The sequence below is a fragment of the Tenrec ecaudatus genome, chromosome 8, assembly GCF_050624435.1.
Source record: "Tenrec ecaudatus isolate mTenEca1 chromosome 8, mTenEca1.hap1, whole genome shotgun sequence".
NCBI classification, from domain to species: domain Eukaryota; kingdom Metazoa; phylum Chordata; class Mammalia; order Afrosoricida; family Tenrecidae; genus Tenrec; species Tenrec ecaudatus.
In genome coordinates this window covers 93,276,608-93,297,590 of record NC_134537.1, presented here as the reverse complement: position 1 = coordinate 93,297,590, position 20,983 = coordinate 93,276,608, and the positions used below count along the sequence as shown (strand labels likewise).

Genomic DNA, 20,983 nt, shown 5'->3' with positions numbered 1-20,983 from the left:
TTTATTTCACATTGATAGAAATTGTGAAAACTATTTACATTTTCCAAAATTACAGCAAAATATTTTAATGAAATAAGAGATTTACCATAAATAAAAATTTGCTAATTTGTATAAATAAAACAAGGGTTTCTATTTCTTAAAGGAAAATGACAGTAAATGATTGTTTAAGACCTTAAAATCCAGATATAAACATATGGCTTCATTACTAACATTCTACATAGTACATTACTAAATTAGTTCTATGAATTAGCACCCATTTAACCATTTACAAAGATGCCCTTTTAATACTGTTTTGATCGGTTGCAATACAGCAAACAAAGTAACAGTTCAAACATACAAACCATACATTTCTGCCAATTACTGTCTACTAAGTACATCATTTGCATAGGGTTTTAACTAACTTCTATCTATAGATTTGCTTTTCAATAATTATCTGTAAGCTGAAATTTTTGACTGTCAAATGCTTATATTTTTTGTTTGCACAAAAACAAAATTTTAAATATCATTTGAATTACGTCAAAATTTCAAGTAAATTCTGACAGGTTGCTAATTTCTACAATAGTTGGTTTCAAACATATGCACACAATAAGTAAGCTCTATGGTATAAGAACACTCATCTTAGACCAAATTATCTCATAAGTTACCTAGAATTTTTAAGATAGAAGTCTTAAATATTTCAGAACATATAACAGAATAGACCTAATTTTTCTATCAAATAATTAGACAAAAATATAACTACTCAATTATTCCTGTTACCTCAACTAAAAATATAATAACTAGGACTAAAGTACAGTTTCAGAAATAAGCAGTGCAGAAATTTTAAGTGATGTCTTATTTCTTAAAATATAAATTCATCTAAAATACCATATGTATAATTTATAATGTCAAATTATAGCTTTCATTAACAGCAGATGTCTATGGCAGAGAGGCAATATTTGGTCTATTATGAAGGGGAAAAAGGAAAAAAGCCATTTTTTTCTGGAGAAAATAATATTTTTTAAAAGATATCAGGAAAAAGGGCCTGGTCCACAAAATAAAAGGGCTACTACTTGAGAAAAGTAACACTATTACTCTTTCATTAACACATAAAAGCATTATGCCGACTATTAGAAATAGCGTAATACCATCTCAGTCTTTTTCTGTGTTACAGTCATTATGCATATACATATATAAAAATACAGATACTGCATGGTGACTAAGCAATTTTGAAATAAATCCATAGTTTAAGTCACAGCATGCACAAATCATTGATAACTGTTCATTTATATGTGAACAAATTTCCAGTAAGCATACCAACAAATTTCAAATAATGCAGTAAAAACATCTGGTTTCAGTGTCTTATAATGCTACATTACATTTGAGATGAAGCTCGCTGCTTCATCTATTTTAATACTAGTATATTCTGGATCATATTATACAAGTACATATCTAGAAACATAAAAGATCATACATTTCCCATAAGAAAGCATGATCTGGTTTGTCACTGGCTTATATTTGCAAACATTTCAACACTGCAAACAGGATAGTTTCAGAGTTGGGCACAGGAACGGGTTTCTACTCTACTGTAATGATGCTGGTGTACTTCCTACACGAGGCCTCTTACTGCCATCAATCCACTGGAGGTAGGAGCTTTTCAATGAATTGCTTGACATCCATCATTTCCTGTTGACAGGAGCTATGCATCATGCCTTCATAGGTCTTGAAAGTTACATTGGCTGCATCTAATGTTTTTAGCTTTTCCTCTGTAAGGGAACCAAACCTTAGGGGAACTAAAGGTCACAATCTCCATGGCATTGGAGAACAGAAATCTCTTTATTAGCACCACTAACAGGACCCTGTGGAAATGAAGCCCGAAGTGGAAGCCAGCAACTGAGCCCAATGATACCTGCTAGTTTCTGTTGTGTGGTAAGAGCAGTATATAAAGACTGAGTTCCTCCCTGAGAAAATCCCCCCAAAATAATTCTGTTTAAAGGAATTCCATTCTTCACCTCTTGATCTATTAATGCTTTGAAGTTTTCTGTAGCTTGCTTGATTCCATGTTCATCCTCTGGTGCATCTGGTGAAAGCCCAATAATATCAAACCAAGAAGACATAGTCATGTTCATATTTAATGTAACAGGTATAAGTGGCGCATGTATATTTGATATATTTGATGTGTGAACTTATATATTTGATGTGTGGACTTCTGATTTGATGTGTGATATATTTGATATGTGAACTTCTGATACCTGCAGATATCATGATGTGTAACTTCTGATACCTGCAAAGGCTTCTGCCCATCCATGCCCGGTGTCTCCCAATCCATGTAGGAAAATAATCCTGGCGGTGGCCTTCCGGGTGGCAGGCACTATGGCGGGGAGCTGGGCAGATGTGTTATTGCCGCACATGCACCCGCTCCACCACTCTGTGTCAGAATCTGAAGAGAGCTTGGTGCCGGGCCGTGGCCGTAGGCATGTGAGCGCCCTTCTTATTTATTTTTAATTAATCATTTTATTGGGAGCTCCTACAGAGCTTTAACAATCCATAATTCATTTAGATCAAGCATAATTTTACAATTGCTGCCACCATCAGTTTCAAAACATTCTCTTTCTTCTTGATATCACCACCCCTTATCGCCCCCTAATCCCAGGAACCCTTTATTTATATATATTTAATTTTATTGGGGGCTTATACAACTCTTATCACAATCCATACATAGATCCACTGTGTCAAGCACAGTTGTTGCCCTCATCATTCTCAAAACATTTGCTTTCTCCTTGAGTCCTCGGTATCAGCTCATTTGATGTCTTGCTGCTATTTCAGTGAGCATTGGTTGTGAACCCAAGCAAGATGAAATTCTTGAAAACTTCAATATATGCATTTTTTTCATTTATCCTGCTGTTGCCTACTGGGATAGTTGAGAGGATATTTCTTTCTTTACCCTTAGTTGTAACCCATATTGAAGACTACAATCCTTGGTCTTCACCAGCAAGTGCTTCAAGAAATAGCCTCAAAACTGGCCTTAGTCCTTCCTCACGTTCAGCAAGCAAGGTTGAGTCATCTGCTTATTGTCTAGGGCCACTGTAACTAGGGATTGGCTCAAGGATGATGTGTTTTGTGAACTAGGCACATACTAGGAACCGTGCAAAGTGTTTTATATTTACTTTCTCAAATTTTCATACTATCCCTATGGGGTAGATTCATTTATGTCTAGATGTGGAAACTGAGGCTTAGAGAATAACTTATTTCTTGTTCTTCCTGTAACAAATTACCAAAAATGGGGTCACTTAAAACTTTAGAAAATTATTCTTTCACAATTCTGCTGGCTATAGATCCAAGTGCAAGGTATCTGCAGGGCCATGGTGCATCTAAAATCTCTAGAGAAATATCCTCCCTTGCCACTGTCTGGGTTCTGGCAGTTTCTGACCCTCTTTGGCTTATAAATGTATCAATATGACCACTTGGTTGTCACAGTGGTCTTTTCCCCTCTTACTGTGTGTCCATTGATTAATTCTAAACCAAAAGTTGCTTCTCAGAAGAAAGTTGAGGCTTTCTTCCGCCACCAAGTGTTAAAGTCTCAGAAACTTACTGAGGCAGTTCTACCCTGCCCTATAGGGCTGTTATGAGTCGGCACCAACTTGATGGTAGTGAGTTTTATTTTGTTTTATAAGTAGAATTGTCATTGGATTTAGGCTCCCATTCCAATCTAGTACGACCTCATCTTAGTGTGACTACTTCTACAAAGACCCTATTTCCAAATAAGGCCACATTCATAAATGAAGGGTTGAGAACTTCAGGCCAGCTTTGTGGGGACCATGATTCTACCTCCATTAGAGCAATTCACTCTCTGGCTGGAAGTCACCTAAGTAATAAAGGGAAGAATTGAATATCTATCAACCTTTGAAATTAGCATCTATACTCTTAATTATTCTATTTTCCTCATTAATAGCTGGCATAGGTTTGCTATGATTTTGAATTCTGAATACCTATAAATAACTAACTAAATATTTGTCACAAGGTTTATATATGTTGGAAGGTGACAAAGAGGAGATCCTGTGGAGTGTGTCCCTGCTAGTGCTGTGGGTATGAGCATTTGTGGATGGCGGTCGAGGAGAGAGAGAACAACTCCTCCACACTGAATTAACAAGGTCAATAGGAGGTGCACCACTTTACTGCACCGTGAACAATACCCTCAACTGTATTAGATGGATAAGTGTCACAGGCAATTTTGGAAAACATTTAATAACAAGCAAATCCCTCTGAATGCTGGTAAGCACTAGGCATTTGGCCAAGCACCAGAGCTACAACAGTGTCCCTAAGGACACTGAACTTACAGGCTACTTGTCACGCAGTCACCACAGCCTCTTAGGTGCCTTCGTCAGTCTTTCTTATCATCTTGGTTTCCAGAATAACCAAGCTCTACTTATCAGAGGAACCAGAAACTTTCTTAATCCCATACATCTTCCCATAAACAGCTTAATGTTTACTCTTACCAAGACTATTGACCATCTGGACCTAATGGTGGATATTTGAACACAATGTCCTAGTGGATTTTGTTCTTCTTACAGTGGCTGTTTCATGCACTGGATGGTAATTCCTGGTGCCTCGCGACAGTCGCACCACACTGGGAAGAACCGCTCAATATAAATGGAATAAGACAGAATCTTTCTCCCCAATTCTAGTGTTTCAAACAAACTTTGTGAATCATCTTCCTTCCATGATCTCCTGTTTTCTACCACTGCTCTAGGAACCATAGTTTTGTTTCTTTGTTTATAAAATCACGGAGAGTAATACTCACTCTGTGTAACTACATGGAAGCATTGAGAGTGTCTTGTACTACCCACCGCCATCCCTCACCCTCCACCATCCTTCACCATCCCTTCCATGTTTCTACAAATTGAACCTATACAAAGGAAGGGGCAATTGTTTGTATTTAAAGAACTTATGCAATATTTTTAAACACGAAGCACTTGGAAATCTAATACTCTCTCTGACCTCATCACCTTCTTCCTAACTCAACATAAATCAACTCGTTGGAGTGGGAGGGTGTAATTCTAGAGTGAAATCGTAATCAATTCCTTTCAAGGACACATGCTGGAGGTGAAGGAGAGGGTATAAAATATTTCTGGTTCTTAATTAAAATGAAGCCATTATCCACACCCAGGAAGATAAGTTTTCATTGCAAATTACCACCTTTGTTTCCCATCATGAAAAGTTTAGAAACTACAGTAACTGTATTTCAAGGAGATGGAAAGGGTAAAGCAATGCTGCTTTTAAAAAGACATTTTCTCCTGATTTGGAGCTTATATTTGAACACCTTGATTCGTCTCTATTTATTTTGTGAGCAGTTGAGCAAGCAGAATTCTAATGGTCCAACTGCTGTGGTCCGAGGAAGCCTGGCAGGCAATCAATCCATCAGACAAATATTGATCAATGGAGGTTCTGCTGTAGAAATCATCACTGAACTTTTTTTAACGGAGAGTCACCTCAAAATGTTCTTCTGTGCATACAGTGGAGCTGAAAGAACACCCGAGTATTGACTTATATAAATCCTTTATGTTTACATCACATTGGAACATCTGAAATGTTTTGCATCTCTTAATATCCAAGATGTCCTCCAGATAGACAAAACAGGAATTTGACACATGGAGAAATGGAGGGCAAGAAGTTAAATCCAAAGTCAGACTGGAAAGTTATGGGAGAGCTGGGACCAGGATGCTCCCTTGGACTATCTCACAAGCGGAGAGGAGAGAATACACTGTGAATATATTTATTTATTCATTTATTATTTATTTATTTATTTATCTATCTATCTATCTTTGGCAACGGCAACTGGAAAGGGTGGCTGAATGCTGTTGGTTAAGGTTCTCCTTTGTAGTCGGTATTTACATATTTCAAAATCCAGGAAGTTATTTAGAAACTAAATAACCAGATAACCAATAAAATGAAGACTGTTCTTTAGATAAACATATTGAGACTCACAAAAACAATAGCTTCATGCCGAGAGTAGATAGAATATTAAAATCTCTGATCTGGAAAGGACCTTCAAAATCCTGTGGTTGGTTCACCCCTCTCTTTATGAGATACTTAAGTTGACAACTGTGCTGCCTGATGTGGTAGGCACTGGCCACATGTGACTGCTGAGCGTTTACAATAAGGTTAGTCCAAATTGAGATGTGCTACAAGTGTAAAATATATACAGATGTTTGAAACTCTGAATGAAACTGTTTTTAAATATCTCTTTATTACTTTTTTATTAACTATATGTTGGGTTAAAGTAACTACATTATTATTATATGTTTGCTGTAATTAATTGGGATACTAGAAATTTTCAAATTACATTCATATCTTGCATTTGGTTCACATATCTCTATGGGACTGATGAGCTATTAGACTGTCAATACATCTATGACATCACCCTAATGATCAATATACTTGGACATTTGGAAGACAGAGACTATTTCCCTTTGGCTCAGGCAAGAAATAGCAATTAGTGAACTTCTCTGGGAGATTGGATCAGGAGGTAGTGTCCTGTCTGCGTTGGAGGGGGGAATTGCACTTCTGATGTTGTTGGATGGGCTGAGTGGAGCACACAGGTCTTGGGAAACTTGCTTAACATTGCATATAGAAACCTGAACGGGAAAGGGCACCTGATATTCTGCTCCTAAGTGGGCATTTTTGACCCATTCTCTAACCAACTCCTGTTGATGGAAACAATGTGCTTCAATATCTGACAACTCAGATATTAGATTCTGTCCTCATCTGAGTCCACAACACCCTTCATGGATCATTCTAGAAGGACTTGAATAGGAAACCCAACTAAGCAAATGGGACTTCACCTTAAACTCACTTGTAGTTTAAGGAATGGAAATACTCCCTTGAACTTTAAGATGAAATTCCGAGTGGAAGAAGCAGCAGATGAGCACTGGGCCAAGGCTAGGGAGTTGGTGGTGCTTGAACGTTGGGTGGGTTCAGGCCTCTTGCTCTGTGGACAGCCAACAAAACATGAGCTGGCACCAATGTGTGCTTGCTCTTTTCATTCTCTACCTGCCTGTGCCTGGCGTGTGGTAGTCTGGCAGGCATGGCTCTGCCTTCCTACGTGAGCGTGACTGATGGCACTGCCATATGCCAAACTCTCAGGGCAAGTGTAAATCGGGCCCAGTCACCACATTTTGAAGATATACACATTAACAATTCATGTATTCGAAACTGATAAGAAGTCCTGCACATGTACAACATCCTTTACTCAACAATTCTTTTCCATTAACTAAAGTAATGTTGTCAGTACACGTTGTCAGGAGAGACCAGTCCCTGGAGAAGGACATCAAGCTTGCTGAAGTGCAGGGGAAGTGAAAGAGAGGAGGACCTTGGACAAGACGGATTGACACAGTGACTGTAACAGTGGGATCAAGAGAAGGCGAGGGAGTTCCTGGAAAAACCAGTGGCCCACAGCCCTGTCTCATTTCTTCCTGGTGTGACTCCCTTGCAGTGACACTGAAAACGAAGACACAGAGGAAGCGGAAAGATGGGCATCTCGTAGTTGCTTCTCCATTCATTCCTTCCTTTACCCTCCAGTAGAGGATGATGCTGGCAACATGTGTGCATACTCTGCAGGAGTGTTCAGTGTTGTGAAGTCTTTTGTCTCTTCTGGTAAGAATAAAAATATATATGCACACCTGATCTCTAAAGGTGAATAGTGTAAGTTCTGTGCTTCCACCTAGGGGTTTACTGCTCTTATATTTGTGTTTAAAACTGGCATTGCAATATGAAGATTAGTGGTTAACTTCATGTGAATCTAATTATTTTACTTTTTTATTGAGAACAATATTAAATGGAAAATAAAAAGCACCATGTCGAGTCAAGAAAGAAACGGTGGGGAGGTTTAAAATGTCCTATATTTTAGTTTTCTCCTTCACTTTGGAGACAAAGCCCTGCATTTTCATTTTGGTTTGTTTTGCAGATAATGTACGTCCTCTGGGTCTGGTCACTCCTAGAGACGCCCTCCATTAAAAACAGACACGGGAGACAATTTGTTTAGGCCTACTCCCCTGACAAAAAAGCCAAACCCATTGCCTTTGAGTCCACTTGGACTGTTGTGCCCCTAGAGGCATTGAGTAAACCATTTGTATATTTGTATTTAGAGTGTGGTTTTTTATAGATTTTTTTAGAGTGTGATTTGTATTTATGGAGTGTGATTTTTTGTTTTGTTTTGTTTTTAATGAATCATGATGCTTTGGCCGAATGTCTGATAATTCCCAACCCACAGAATCAGAACAATAGACACACTTCATTAGTTTATCAAATCGTTAATCATGATTTGTAGTGGCTCAATAATATCAAGGAGCTATACTCAAGGCATGCTCTATCACCTTGAAATCCTTAGTCTTATTGCCTCAAGGTCACATGAGGGCAGCCTCCCCTGCTGACCTTGAAAGCTCTAGTGACAAGGTTATAAAATCCTGCTCCTCTAATCAAGAAGACAAGCCTTATCAAGGATCCTACAAAGGTTCTCTGTGCCTCACCTAGAAGAATTGGGCCATGTGCCCACCTAGTAGGGAAAGATGTTGGGACAGCTGGTGTTTGCCATTTTCTTTTCCATTGTGGGAGGATGGTTCTGACATGTGACAACATGTCACATAGAAAGGAATCATCATGTGACAATTGAAGTACTTGTACAGAGGTTAGAAAAGAGAGCAATTTCCCCTGAAATGAACAGAGGGAAGGAGCAGTAATTTAAGACAAAAATAAAAGCAGATATGCTGTCGTACAGTTCAGGGAAGTGTGGAACCAGGGCTTTGGAAGAAAGACAATAGCATGTGGATGAATGAAAGAACTAGACACTAGTAGACGTTGTCTTGGGAAACAAGTGAGTTTATGATCAAACTCAACAAGAAGTCTAAGATAATACCATTGGACAGCCGCTGTTTAGAAATCACATTGGCATGAACAGAGAAGGGGCAAGCAGGACCCCACACAATCTGGAACACAGGGTGAGGCAGCAAGGAGCACTAAGGGAAACACAGACAAAGGGGAAGGAAGGTCTGTATTTGGAGGAGGAGTCTGAAAGAATTGTGTCATTGATTCTGCGTATGAATCGCAAACTCTTAGGTCTGCTTTTAAAAGTGGCATTACACAATATAAGGCTGAACAGTGAAATCCATGTAAAAAATCTGAATTGCTCATTTTCTTTTCTTAATACTGACTGCCATGGAGTCAATTCCAACTCAGAGTGAGGCTCTAGGATCTACTATAACTGCCCCCTGTGAGTTCCCAAGGCCGTACATCTGTATGGGAGTGGAAGCCTTATCTTTCTCCTATAGAGCAGCTAGGGGTTTTGAACTACTGACCTTGTGGTTAGCCTCCCAACCCAGAACCAGAACTGCTGGAATAACTGAAACAGGGCAAGAGAAGACTGTAGCACTGGGTTTCTTCCCCATTTTATGAGCGAGAGTTCAATGGTGGTCTAATGTAACTTGACACATAAAGACATGTGACAGCATTTGAGGCTCAAACCCATGGAACAGTTAATAACTCTTGTACCAAAAATACAGGGAAACGACAACCTGACCGGATAAACACAGAGAGGAGCAGCAGCTTAAAAGTAAGGTGGTTGATTGGCTTTATATACATTGTTCACACAAGCTTAGCAATATCATCATAATCATCACCCAAATCACCAAACTTGGCTCCAAAATAGTTCTAGTTTTTGTCTGCAAACCACACTGGAACCTGTAAGGAAACTTCCAGAAGCTACTGTAGTAAGCACATGTGGAACAGCATTACATTGGTACCTGGGGACTGAAGACAGCTTCTCAAATTTCTACTCTGAAATCAATAACACTTGTTTGGTTTCTAAGTTATGCTTTGTTTCACGTTTAGCAAGTCAATAACCTTATAAAAGAGATTCAAATGAATGATGACATGAGGGAAACTGACGAAGAAATGAATTGACACAATAGCTACCGTCGTGGATTCAAATACGTGAACAATCATGAAGAGGGCACAGGCTTGGGTAATGTTTCTCTCTGTTACACATACTTGAATTAAAGTCCACGGCAGCTTTTAACACCAAATAAGCATTTATGGCAGTGGTTCTCAACCTTCCTAATGGCGTGACCCTTTAATATATAGTTCCTCAGGTTGTGGTGACCGCCCCCCAACCATAAAACATTTTTTTTGCCACTTCATTGCTGTAATTTTGCTACTGTTATGAATCGGGTGGCCCCTGTGAAAGGCTCGTTCAACCCTCAAAGGGGTCACGCCCCGCAGGTTGAGAACCGCTGATTTATAGAGTTCCTACTCTCCATGGTATTACAACTCTGGCATGAGAAGAACACTGTCTTTATAAATCTACAAATGAAGAAACTGAAGTTCAGAGCAGTTAAGTAATTCACTCAAGGTGTTGTTGCTGTTGGGTGCAGTCCAGTTGGTTCGGACTCAGTGGCCCTATGTACAACAGAATGAAGCACTGCCCAGTCCTGCGGCACCCTCTCAATGGTCCCTCTGCTGAAGCCGACTATTGCAGCCACTGGGTCAATCCATCTCCTTGACAATTTTCCTCTTTCTCAATGACTTTCTTCTTTACTATGCCCTTTGCCAAAGACTGGTCTCTCCTAATAGCAAGCTCAAAATACATGAGACAAAGTATCAGCTGGACATATTCCAAGCAGTCCACTGCACTTTCCATACTCTGCGCCAGCATCCCCATTCACATGGCTATACTTACATATAGTATGCTTAAAGTACACTATAAAATAAGACTCAGGATTCATACTCAAAATATTGAATTTCAGACCCATTACCACTTCGGGCATTTATTATACTACAAGAAATGATGTGCTTCAGTGGGTGCTAAGTTAATTGCTTCCTTCTGTGCAGCAAGTCCTGATGGTACAATGGTTAGAGCACTGGGGTACTGAGTCAGTGATTTGACCCCACACAATGGAAAGAAGTAGCCATCTGCATTTGTAAAGTTTCATCTTGGGTGGTTGTGCTCTGTCCTATGCAGTCATTTGGAATCAGAATTGACTCCGTAGCAGTGGATTGAGTTTGGTGAATTGATGCTGTATGCTAGAATGATAAAGAACATACGAGGATACACACATGGAACTTTTAGAATTCAATAAGACATTCCAATTCCAATTAAAAAAATGGCTTCTAAGACCCAAGTATCCCAGGTGTCTTTCCAGGTCAGTTACTTGTAGAAGTAAGCTGTGCGCAACACATCACTGACTGCTGCTTCGATAGATGTTGACTGTGGATCCAAGTGGAAACATCGTGTTTGGATTGTGCTCCCTAAACAGCCCTGTTGAAATCATTTTTATATATTGAAACCGTGTCCTTTTCCCAAGGCCAAACCTCATCCTTTCCAGGAAGGGTTCCATTGAGCTGCCGCAGTTACCCTGGATGATCAGCCTCTGCCTAGCCAGAGAGCAGAACAGCTTGGAGTTGGGACAGATTGAACACATCCTGACGTTTTCTTGATAATCTCTGGGCAATGCATGTTAATATAAGAGAATACTTGAACTCAGTGCATGTCAGGTGTCCTATATCATGCTGGTTATAGCAATGGTCACTTTCCAGTTCTTCCTAGATACTCGGGCTTCCAAGAACAAGACAGTGTTTCATTCATCGCCGTACATTCCAGACAGATAGGTGTGCTCATGATTTGAAGCATCTGCTTTGTAAAAGGACCTTATAATCGTGTGTCCCATGGGCTGTTTCCAGAACCTGTCAGCCTGACTGTCAAAACTGTCTCTTTGATCTGAAAACAGGGAATTCCTCTCAATGCTTCTGCTATATCTGTTTGCTAAAATCCAAAAATTGGTCATAAGGTGAGTCTTATGACCTAAAGCATGTTCAAAAAAGATGTTGACTACATGAAAACAAACAAACAAAAACACCTTCAATGGCAACTGGATGATAAACAAAAGTTTCAGATAGAAACCTTGATGTTTTCCTCTGTGATGTATTCGGAATAAGAATGTGTTCTCACTTGCTTGCCTACAAGCAATGTTAAAATACTGAGAAGAGCGCCAATGTAAGATACTGAGCAGCGTTCCGACCTCCGTGCCTATAAAATAAGCCAAAGTGATACGGGTCTTACAACGAAAACTCTCTGACATCATGTGGAACTCCCTGACCTGAGATTTTCTTATCTGTGATGACTGGAAGGCTACATTGATGATTGACAGCATTTTTCCTTGGATGGCATTTCCATATTAAGGAATGGCCCAGGCACCCCATTTGACTTGTTTGTAGTTGCACTGCCTTCTAAAGCCTCCTGCAGTGCCAGACAGACGTCAGTGTCGGGGCCAGAGACCAGGGCCAGGTGGTAACATAGACAAAGGTGAGACGGAAAGATCCTTCACATGAGGAGATCAGAAATTTATGTAAAGCTCTGGAGTATCCTTTAAAATTAAGAAACTGCAATACTACATCCAAGTAGGCGGAAGGCAAATATTTACTCAATAACATCGATATGCCAGCCAGACTCATAGTGCTGGAACAGATACAGAGCACAAAGAATTGTCAGAAGGCGCAAAAACTAACAGTGTGTGTGCATGTAGCTGAAACTATAACCAACAAGGAGAGAGAGATTTTACAAAGGGACTTCTAAGGATCCCTTGAAAGCACAAGTGACCAGCAGTGGTGGATTCTTCCATGGCTTTATTTGGAAAGAAGAGAGTGGCTTCCCACTCCTGGAAGGGCTTTGGTGTGAAGATACAACAGAACCACTGTGAAGAGACAAATGGGATGCAGGGATGGAATGCTATCTTAGCCCTCTGCCAATATGTCCAAAAGAGTCAACTATGTTTCAGGGGATGCCTCCTCCATGACTCATCACTGTCAAGTCCATTCCACCTCATAGCAAACTGACAGGACAAAGTAAGATGCCCCGTCGTGTTTTCAAGGCAGTAAATTTCAAGGAAGTAGACTGCCATCTCTTTCTCCATCAGAGCAGCTGGCTCACGGCACTAATCAAGGGGTGTAGGAGGCCGGTGAAATCACCAATACCAACGCCCATCACACGCCTCCCCGAAGAGACGTGATTCCAGCCATCACAACAAGAATGAGCTCATTAAATGTTGGACCAGCACGGCCCACTACTACTGTTAAAAATATACAAAGAGCCCTTGACAATAACAAAGATTTCCTACACCTGCACTACGCTCTCAGGTAGCCACCAAGTGCTTCAACCATTGCACCACCAGGGCATGAATGACAACTCCTCAGATGCCTTTTGGCAGGCCTTTGCCAGACCATGAGCTGGTGTCAGGGTAGGATGCTGCTCTTTTCTGTCATGCACGGCTGATGAGAACATGGCCTGGCTTGTCTTGGGCATTGGGCTGCTAAGCCAAAAGTTCAAAGGTACCAGTCACTTCTCAGGGGAAATAGGAGGCTGTTGGCTCGAGTGAAGCTAAAAACAACATTGCTTTAAATTGAAGATGGGGGAGAGTCAAGCCGTTACATACTTGGCCTGTTGCAGCCATAGAAAGAGCAGGGATAAAATACTGTTCATATCCACCAGAACTTTTTGTGCTACGGGATGAGCATGTGTTGCTGGTTTATGTGAACGAGCCGTTATGGCACCAGACTGCAACGCCAGTCTCCTCTTCAGGCAAGCAGTGTTCTGTGACCAAAAAGAAAGAACTATATCCAGCTCACAAGAAAAGAAATGACTATTTTGACATTTTTAGATTATAACCCATTTATTGTTTGTTACAAGAATGCAATTGCTGCCTGCTCTCTTATGACAAGTGAGAGCATGGAAAATGCCAGTTGCCGTTAGTTGGTCTCTACTTCTGGAGGCTCAGGGTGTGTAAGTGTCTATCTGTGCTCCTCATGTTTCTCAATGACGGATTTTTCAGAAGTAAATTCACCAGGCCTTTCTTCTAAGAAAACTCCATATGGATTAGAACTTCTGCATGCTTGGTTGGTAGCCCAAGATATTAAACCCTTGTACCACTGAGGGTCCCTAATCTGGCAGCATAAGTGGCTAGAATTTATTTATGTCATAGTTGTTCATTCTTTTCATTTACTGTGTGTTTTATAAGACAACAGATCATTTTCATTTTTGAGGCCTAGTGCTTCCAACCACTATAATTAAGATCAACGTGAATAAACCAAGAAGCAGTTGTGTGATCAGAAGAAGATATTATGACATGGTTTACAATCAGGCCCGGTGTGCATCAGAGTTGTATCCTTTGCCCATACAGATTCAATCTGTGTGCCAAGCAAATCATCTAAACTGGATTCTGTGAAGAACATGGCCTCAGGATTGGAAGAGGGCTCACCAACACCGCCCAGCCTCATGAAAGCAAGGAGGTCTTGAAGCACTCGCTGATTAAATAAACTCCCTCAGGACAGATCGTAATGCAGTGTAAGAAAACAAATAGCTTCATAATTGGACCAATGGGTAACATCTAGATAAATGGGGAAAAGATTGAAGTTGTCAAGAATTTCATTTTAATTGTATCCACAATCAATGGTCATGGAACCAGCAGTCTAGAAAGCAAATGACCTATTGCATTTTTGCAAATGTGATGCTTAAGATTTCTTGACAGTGTGAAAGATCAAAGATGTCCCTTTGAGAACCAAGAGGCCCCTGAGGCAAACGATGACCTTTTCAACCATCTCATATGCTTGGGAGCTCGACAGTGAATAAGGAAGACAAGAGAAGAGCGGTTGCTTTGGAATGTACGGGGTGGTGAGGAATATTGAAAGGATCATGGCCTTCCAGAAGAACAAGTCTGTCTTGGAAGAAATGCAGCCAGAAGAACAGATCTATCTTGGACTAGGGACAGTCGAAACGATGCTGCCACTCACAAACTTTGGGCGTGGTGTAAGGAGGGAAGGCTCCCTGGAGGACATCACACTTGGTAGCGGATCAACAAAAAGAGGAAGACCTTCATTGAGATGGATCGATGCTGAGACTGCAACAATGGCCTCAAATATGAGCATTGTGGGGAAGAAAGCTTACATTTTTATAGACCTGCTGAGGTTTTTCCTGAAAGCAGCTCTGAGATTTTTTTCAAGTTCTGGTACTCTTAATATTACAATAGAAAAGCTTTGGGCTGTTTAATTATTTAATGTTATTTTAATAGCCTCAAAGAATTAGACAGCTTTCTGAAATGTTAATTCCTTCTTCTTCCCTGGTAATAGATTTATAGCCTAAGACCCCAAAGAGGAGAAAGAAAGAAAAAAATTGTACAGCAAAAGGAAAAACAGAACAAAGCACATGCTGCTAGGCAAATTAATTTTGCGATGTTTAATGATACTTTGTATGCTTTTTTCCTCTCTCATTTTTCAAGCTACAGAAGAGATTTTATTGACCAATTTTGACAAATGAATTTTAAAGTAAATTTAATAAAACGTGTATCCTGAAATCATCACATGTCATGAGTGTATGACACAAGAAAATTTCAAGCTTAACACACGTGTCCCATCAGTATCCATATCCAGAAATAGACAGTGGCCAGCTCCCAGAAGCCACCTTTGTACCCCGCATCCATCCCTATCTTGCTGTGAGGCATCACTTCGCATGGCTTCCAGCAACAGCTGTTCATTTTAACTGTGTCTGATTGTGTATAAGTGAATTCTACAATAGGTTTCCTTTTTGTGAGGTGTGTTCGTGTAGTGCGTCCAGGAAACCTGTCTGCAAAGGACAAGATAATAAACATTTTTGGCTCATTGTGGGTTCTTGTTTGCCAGGTCACAAAGAATGCAAAACTTCCTCATCCATGGCAAGAAATTTGGAAAACAGAGAGATCCACATTTATGTCCATTCCAAAGAAAAGAGATCAAACTTTAATGTGAAAATGACAAAATAACAGAATGTTGCCAAAAGTTTGCTGAAGATAATTTTTAAAAATTCATCTGTAAAGAACACTGCCAGAAGTTCCATTCAGAAGAGGATGTGGAGATATCATTGCTGGTGTCTGATGAATCTTGGCTAAGAGCAAAGAATACCAGAAACGTGCTTATATGTTTTATTAACTAAGTGCTTTCCACTGTGTGGAGAAAGCAGATTGTGCATGATGAAGAATGGGGATTTCAGAGCACTTCATTTTTCTCTTGTCCATGGATCAAGAGGCAGTTGTTGAAACAAAACAGAGAAAGCACACGGTTCTAAATTTGAAAAAAAAAAATGTATGTCAGGGTTGTATCTTTGGGACTTATTTATTTAATCTCTATGCTAAAAAATAATCTGAGAAGCCAGATTTCAAAAAGAGAACATGGCATAAAGATTGGAGGGAAAATGCATTAGCAACCTACAGTATGCAGATGACATAATCATACTTGCCCAAAGACGTGATGACGTGAAACACTTACTGTTGAAAATCAAAGGCAGATTCATACTTCAGTATGAATTACATCTCAAGAGAAAGAAAATAACTTCACAACTGGCTCAGTAACGAACATCATAGTAAATGGCAACGAAATGAAAGCTCTTCAGGATTTCATTCTCTTTGAATCAACCAAAAAACCTGCCAGAGAATGCCATAGCCAAGAAATAGAATAAGAGAGGTTACCAAACACATGAAAAGGTGCTGTGATCATTAACCCTTAGGGAAACACAGATCAAAACTGCTTTGTGATACCATCTCACCTCTATAAAAATGACACTTAAAATCAAAGACTAGAATGATTGGAGGGGAACTGGAACCCTTGTCCACTGCTGGTTGGATTGTAAACTAGGGAAAGAAAACATTATGGAATTTCCTCAAAAAACTAGAAAATGAAATACCTTATTATCTAGCAATTTCATTCCTAAATCTATACCCCAGAGATCTAATTAATAATAGTGACACAAATAGCTATTTGACCCCTGAGTTCATTGTAGCATTAGTCACATTCACAAAAAGAGGGGGACAATCTAAGGACTCATCACAGAAGGGATGGAAAGAGAATGCATTCAGCAGCACACTACGCAGCCATAAGGAATAATGAGGAGTCTTATAAACATTACATAACACAAATTAATCTGGAGGACCTTAAGCTAAATGGAGTAAATAAGTCACAATGGGCTCAAATTTGCCAACAATTTGAGAATGGTGCAAAAGTAACTATATAAGTATATAATTGCTGCTACACATATGGCCATGATGAGTCAGATCTGATGTGACAGCCACGAACAATACCAGGTCTATGATCTACAACTTTGTGGTCAATTTGTGATATTGTGGCAGCTTGTGTGTGGCTAATATGCTAAAATGCTTGCCTCTAGTACTCCAAATATCAGCAGGGTCACTTATGGTAGACAGGTGTCAGCAGAGCAGGGGTTGCAGGTATCAGCAGGGCTTGCAGACTATAGTAGACTAAGTAAAAAGGCTTTTGAAAATTAGCCAATGAAAACCATGTCAACCACAATAGACTGTGACTGTACAATTCTAAAGGAAGAGACCATGAGACTGGGAGGCGCTGGAAACACACAGTGGCCACAACAGTTAACTCAAGAATGTCCAAAGTCATGAAGATGAAAACCTGAGGACTAGCAGCAGAGTTTGGCATGGGTTTTCCATGAGTCGAAGCCAAGTACCACCACCACCACCACCACCCGGTCTGTCCTTGGACTGATGTGGATTTCTGGCTATCTGCAGATTGATTCACATGGACATCATGTCAACATTTTCTAGTGTCCATTTATTTTGGGCTTGTTTTGTTTGAATAACTTATGAGGTAAACACAGACTTTTATAACTAAGTCAGCAAATATCTTACCAGGTGCTGTTTCATTTTAAGAAAACAAACACACATTGTTTATACCCTTAATTTTTTTTAAGTAAAAGATCATTTTAGGGGGTATTTATACCCTTTAACAAAAAAGAACACTATTTATATCTGATATATTCTGTTTAAAGAATATATTATTTGGTAGTGTTTTAATGAACGTTTGGCATTTCTAGAAGAAAAAAACAACAACAACAACAATAATGACTGTCAACACATCATTGTCGACTAGCACACTGTCTTCACGTCTCATACAATCCCCCCAAACCACTTAGAATGGAGTCTATTGGACAGAATGCCTTCTATTTTGATGCTGAGGTATTTTAGGCGAGCTATCCTTGGCATTGACAGTAGGAGCATATTTTCATCCACTGTATTGTGCAGCTAGCTCTTCCTCTGTGAAGGCTGTGGGGCAAGAGTCACTGAGCACATTATCTTTTCAGGCAGTGTACTACTCACTGAAAGGTGTCTACATCTCCACTCTTCAGGATGAAAAGACAAAGTTGTAAACAAATAACTTTAACTTTTAAGAAATCTGTGCTAAGTATCTGTGTAGAATCTTCATCGGGTGAGCAGCAAGAATCTGTGAATGGGGAGGAATATGGGGAGACTTCACAGAGGTCCTGGCTATTGAGCCAGTCCTTCGATCCCTATCCACCCCCCATTATTCCTGTAGCAAAAATCTAAATGACTTACTACCGACAGCCTACTGTGAACTTGCCCTTCCTATTACTTTCCACTCTCCCTTTTCTCTACATTCAAATTCCAGTGGCCATCTTTCTAGTATCAGAACATTCCAGGCGTGTTCCCCCCTGCTCATCCTAGTCTACAGCTCCTTCTCAAACTTTAGTCATTCACATCTCTGTCCTGAATCTAAATAGTGTAACGTGCCATCGAAACTAACACGGCCGCCTTTCCTTCGCCACACGCGTCTGCCAGTTTGTGACACTGTAGCGGCTTGTGTGTTGTGATGCTGGTGCCACAGGGCTGTAAAATACCATGATGAACACGTCTCTGCAAAGCCTCCAGACTAAGAACCGAGGAGGAAGAAAGAGGAGGAGGTCTACTTCTTAAAATAAAAGGAAACCTTATAGCTTCATAACATGTAATATAGTGCGGGGAGAGGAGCACCTCGTATGCATGTGAAAGTTGGACATTCAACTGAAGGGAGACTGAGGGAGACTCGGTGCACTTGCATTGTGGTGCTGGAGAAGAATAGTGAAAGTTCCGTGGGCTAAGGAAAGGATAAACCAGTGGGTCTTGGAAGAAAGGCAGGCAGAGTTCTGCTTGGAGGCCAAGATGGTGAGGCTTCATGTTACAGACTTTGGACATATTGTCGGAAGAGACCGGTCCCTGAGGAAGACATCATGTTTGGCAAAGTAGAGGGGCAGCTACAAAGAGGAAGATCATCCAGGAGAAGGACTGACGCCATGCCTCAGGCATAGGGCCGGACAGTGTTTCGTCCTGTTGTGCGTAAGGTCGCTATTGGCTCAATGCCACCTAGCAACAACAACGGATTGCATGGAACACAGCTTTGGGACTTCTGTGTGCTGGTTAGCATCAAACCAGCGAACATCCCTTACATGAAATGCACAAAGTATAAACCTAGGACAATGAGAGGTTATCAGAAAGGAAATGGGTCACATAAAGATAACCACTGTAGGTTTAAGGAGCTGAAATGGACTGGTTTGGGCCGAACATACAATCATATGATCTGTTATGCTGGGAATTACAAATTGGGCAGGAATGGTGTCACAGTCATTGCTAACAATAATATTTCAAATCTACCTCAAAATACAGTGCTGTCAGTAGTAGGATAATATTTCTATGTCTATAAGGAAGATGATTTAATATGATTATTAATTATTAAAATAATTAAAGCCAAATATGAGAATGCTGAAGGTTTTCACCAGCTTCTGCTTTCTGAAATCGAAAATGTATGCAATCAAGACACAAATGACAATTATTGGGAAATGGAATGTGTGAAATTTGGAAACAAAGAATTTCTTTGGAAAAATATAGGCTTGCTGATAAAAATGACCCTGGGGATTGCATGATAGAATTTTGCAAGACCCACAGCTTCTTCATTGCAAATACTTTATTTAACCAATACAAATGGCACTTGTGTGTGTGTGGACCGAATTGGAGGGAAAGCGCAGGAATCAAATAGACTCCATCTGTGAACGGGAGTGAAGGAGCGTCTCAGTGTCATCAGAACAGGCTGGGACTGGCTGATGAACAGAGAATCAATCGTTCACAAGCAAGTTCAAGTGGAAGGTGACAACAAACTTAAAACATGTATATTTTTGTTGTTGGTTGCCACCCAGTCAGTTCTGACTCACAGCGACCCTGTGACAACAGAAAGAAACACGGCCCTGAACAATTCTCACAATTGTCGTCATGTTTAAATACATCATTGCAGTCACTGTGACAGTCCCTCTTGTGGAGGGTGTCCCTCTTTTTCACTGCCCCTCTCTTTACCATGCACATAGTCCAGAATGCAATGCTGTCAGTAACAAGATAATATTTGTATGCCAACAAAGAAGACTAGTAAATAAGATTATCAATTATTAAAATTTGAGAGGGACTTGTCTCTCCTGCTAAGATATTGAAAAGTACATGAGACAAAATCTTGCCATTTTTGCTCCTAAGGAGAATTCTACCTATACTTCTAATAAGACAGCATTGGTTTTTCTTTTGGCGGTCCACGGTACTTTCAATGCTCTTCTCCAGCACCATAATTCAAATGTATTGGTTCTCCTTTGGTCCTCATTAGTCAATGTCCTACTTTAAGTTGCAATAGAAAATAGTATGACTTGTGTTGGGTGCACCTTAGTCCTCAAAGTAACATCCTTGCTTTTCAACACTTTAAAGAGGTCTAATGTCGCAGGTTTACCTAATGCAATGCATCATTTGATCTCTTGACTGTTGTTTCCATTGGCATTGATTGTGGATCCAAGAAAGATGAACTTCAATCTTTTTCCCACTTACCATGATAATACCTATTGGCCCAGTGGTGAGGATTTTTTTTCATTTGCATTACTTGTGATCCATATTGATGCTGAAATCCTTGATCTTCATCTGCAAGTGTTTCAAGTCCTCCTCACTGTAGCAAGTAAAGTGAGCACTGTGTCATATCATGGGTTGCTAATAAGTCTTCATCCAAAATATGACCATGAAAGCCAAAATATGACCTTGACTGTACTCCGCCTAAATTTAGATAGCACCTAAGATAGATTTGAAGTATGGAGCACTGTGGGATAACATATAGA

The 20,983-nt window shown here is 40.0% G+C and overlaps 1 pseudogene; it reads right to left on the bottom strand.

Moving 5' to 3' along the window:
- Nucleotides 1-1,564: 1,564 nt before the first annotated feature.
- LOC142454412 (acyl-protein thioesterase 1-like) lies at nt 1,565-2,387 on the bottom strand (annotated as a pseudogene).
- Nucleotides 2,388-20,983: the final 18,596 nt, after the last annotated feature.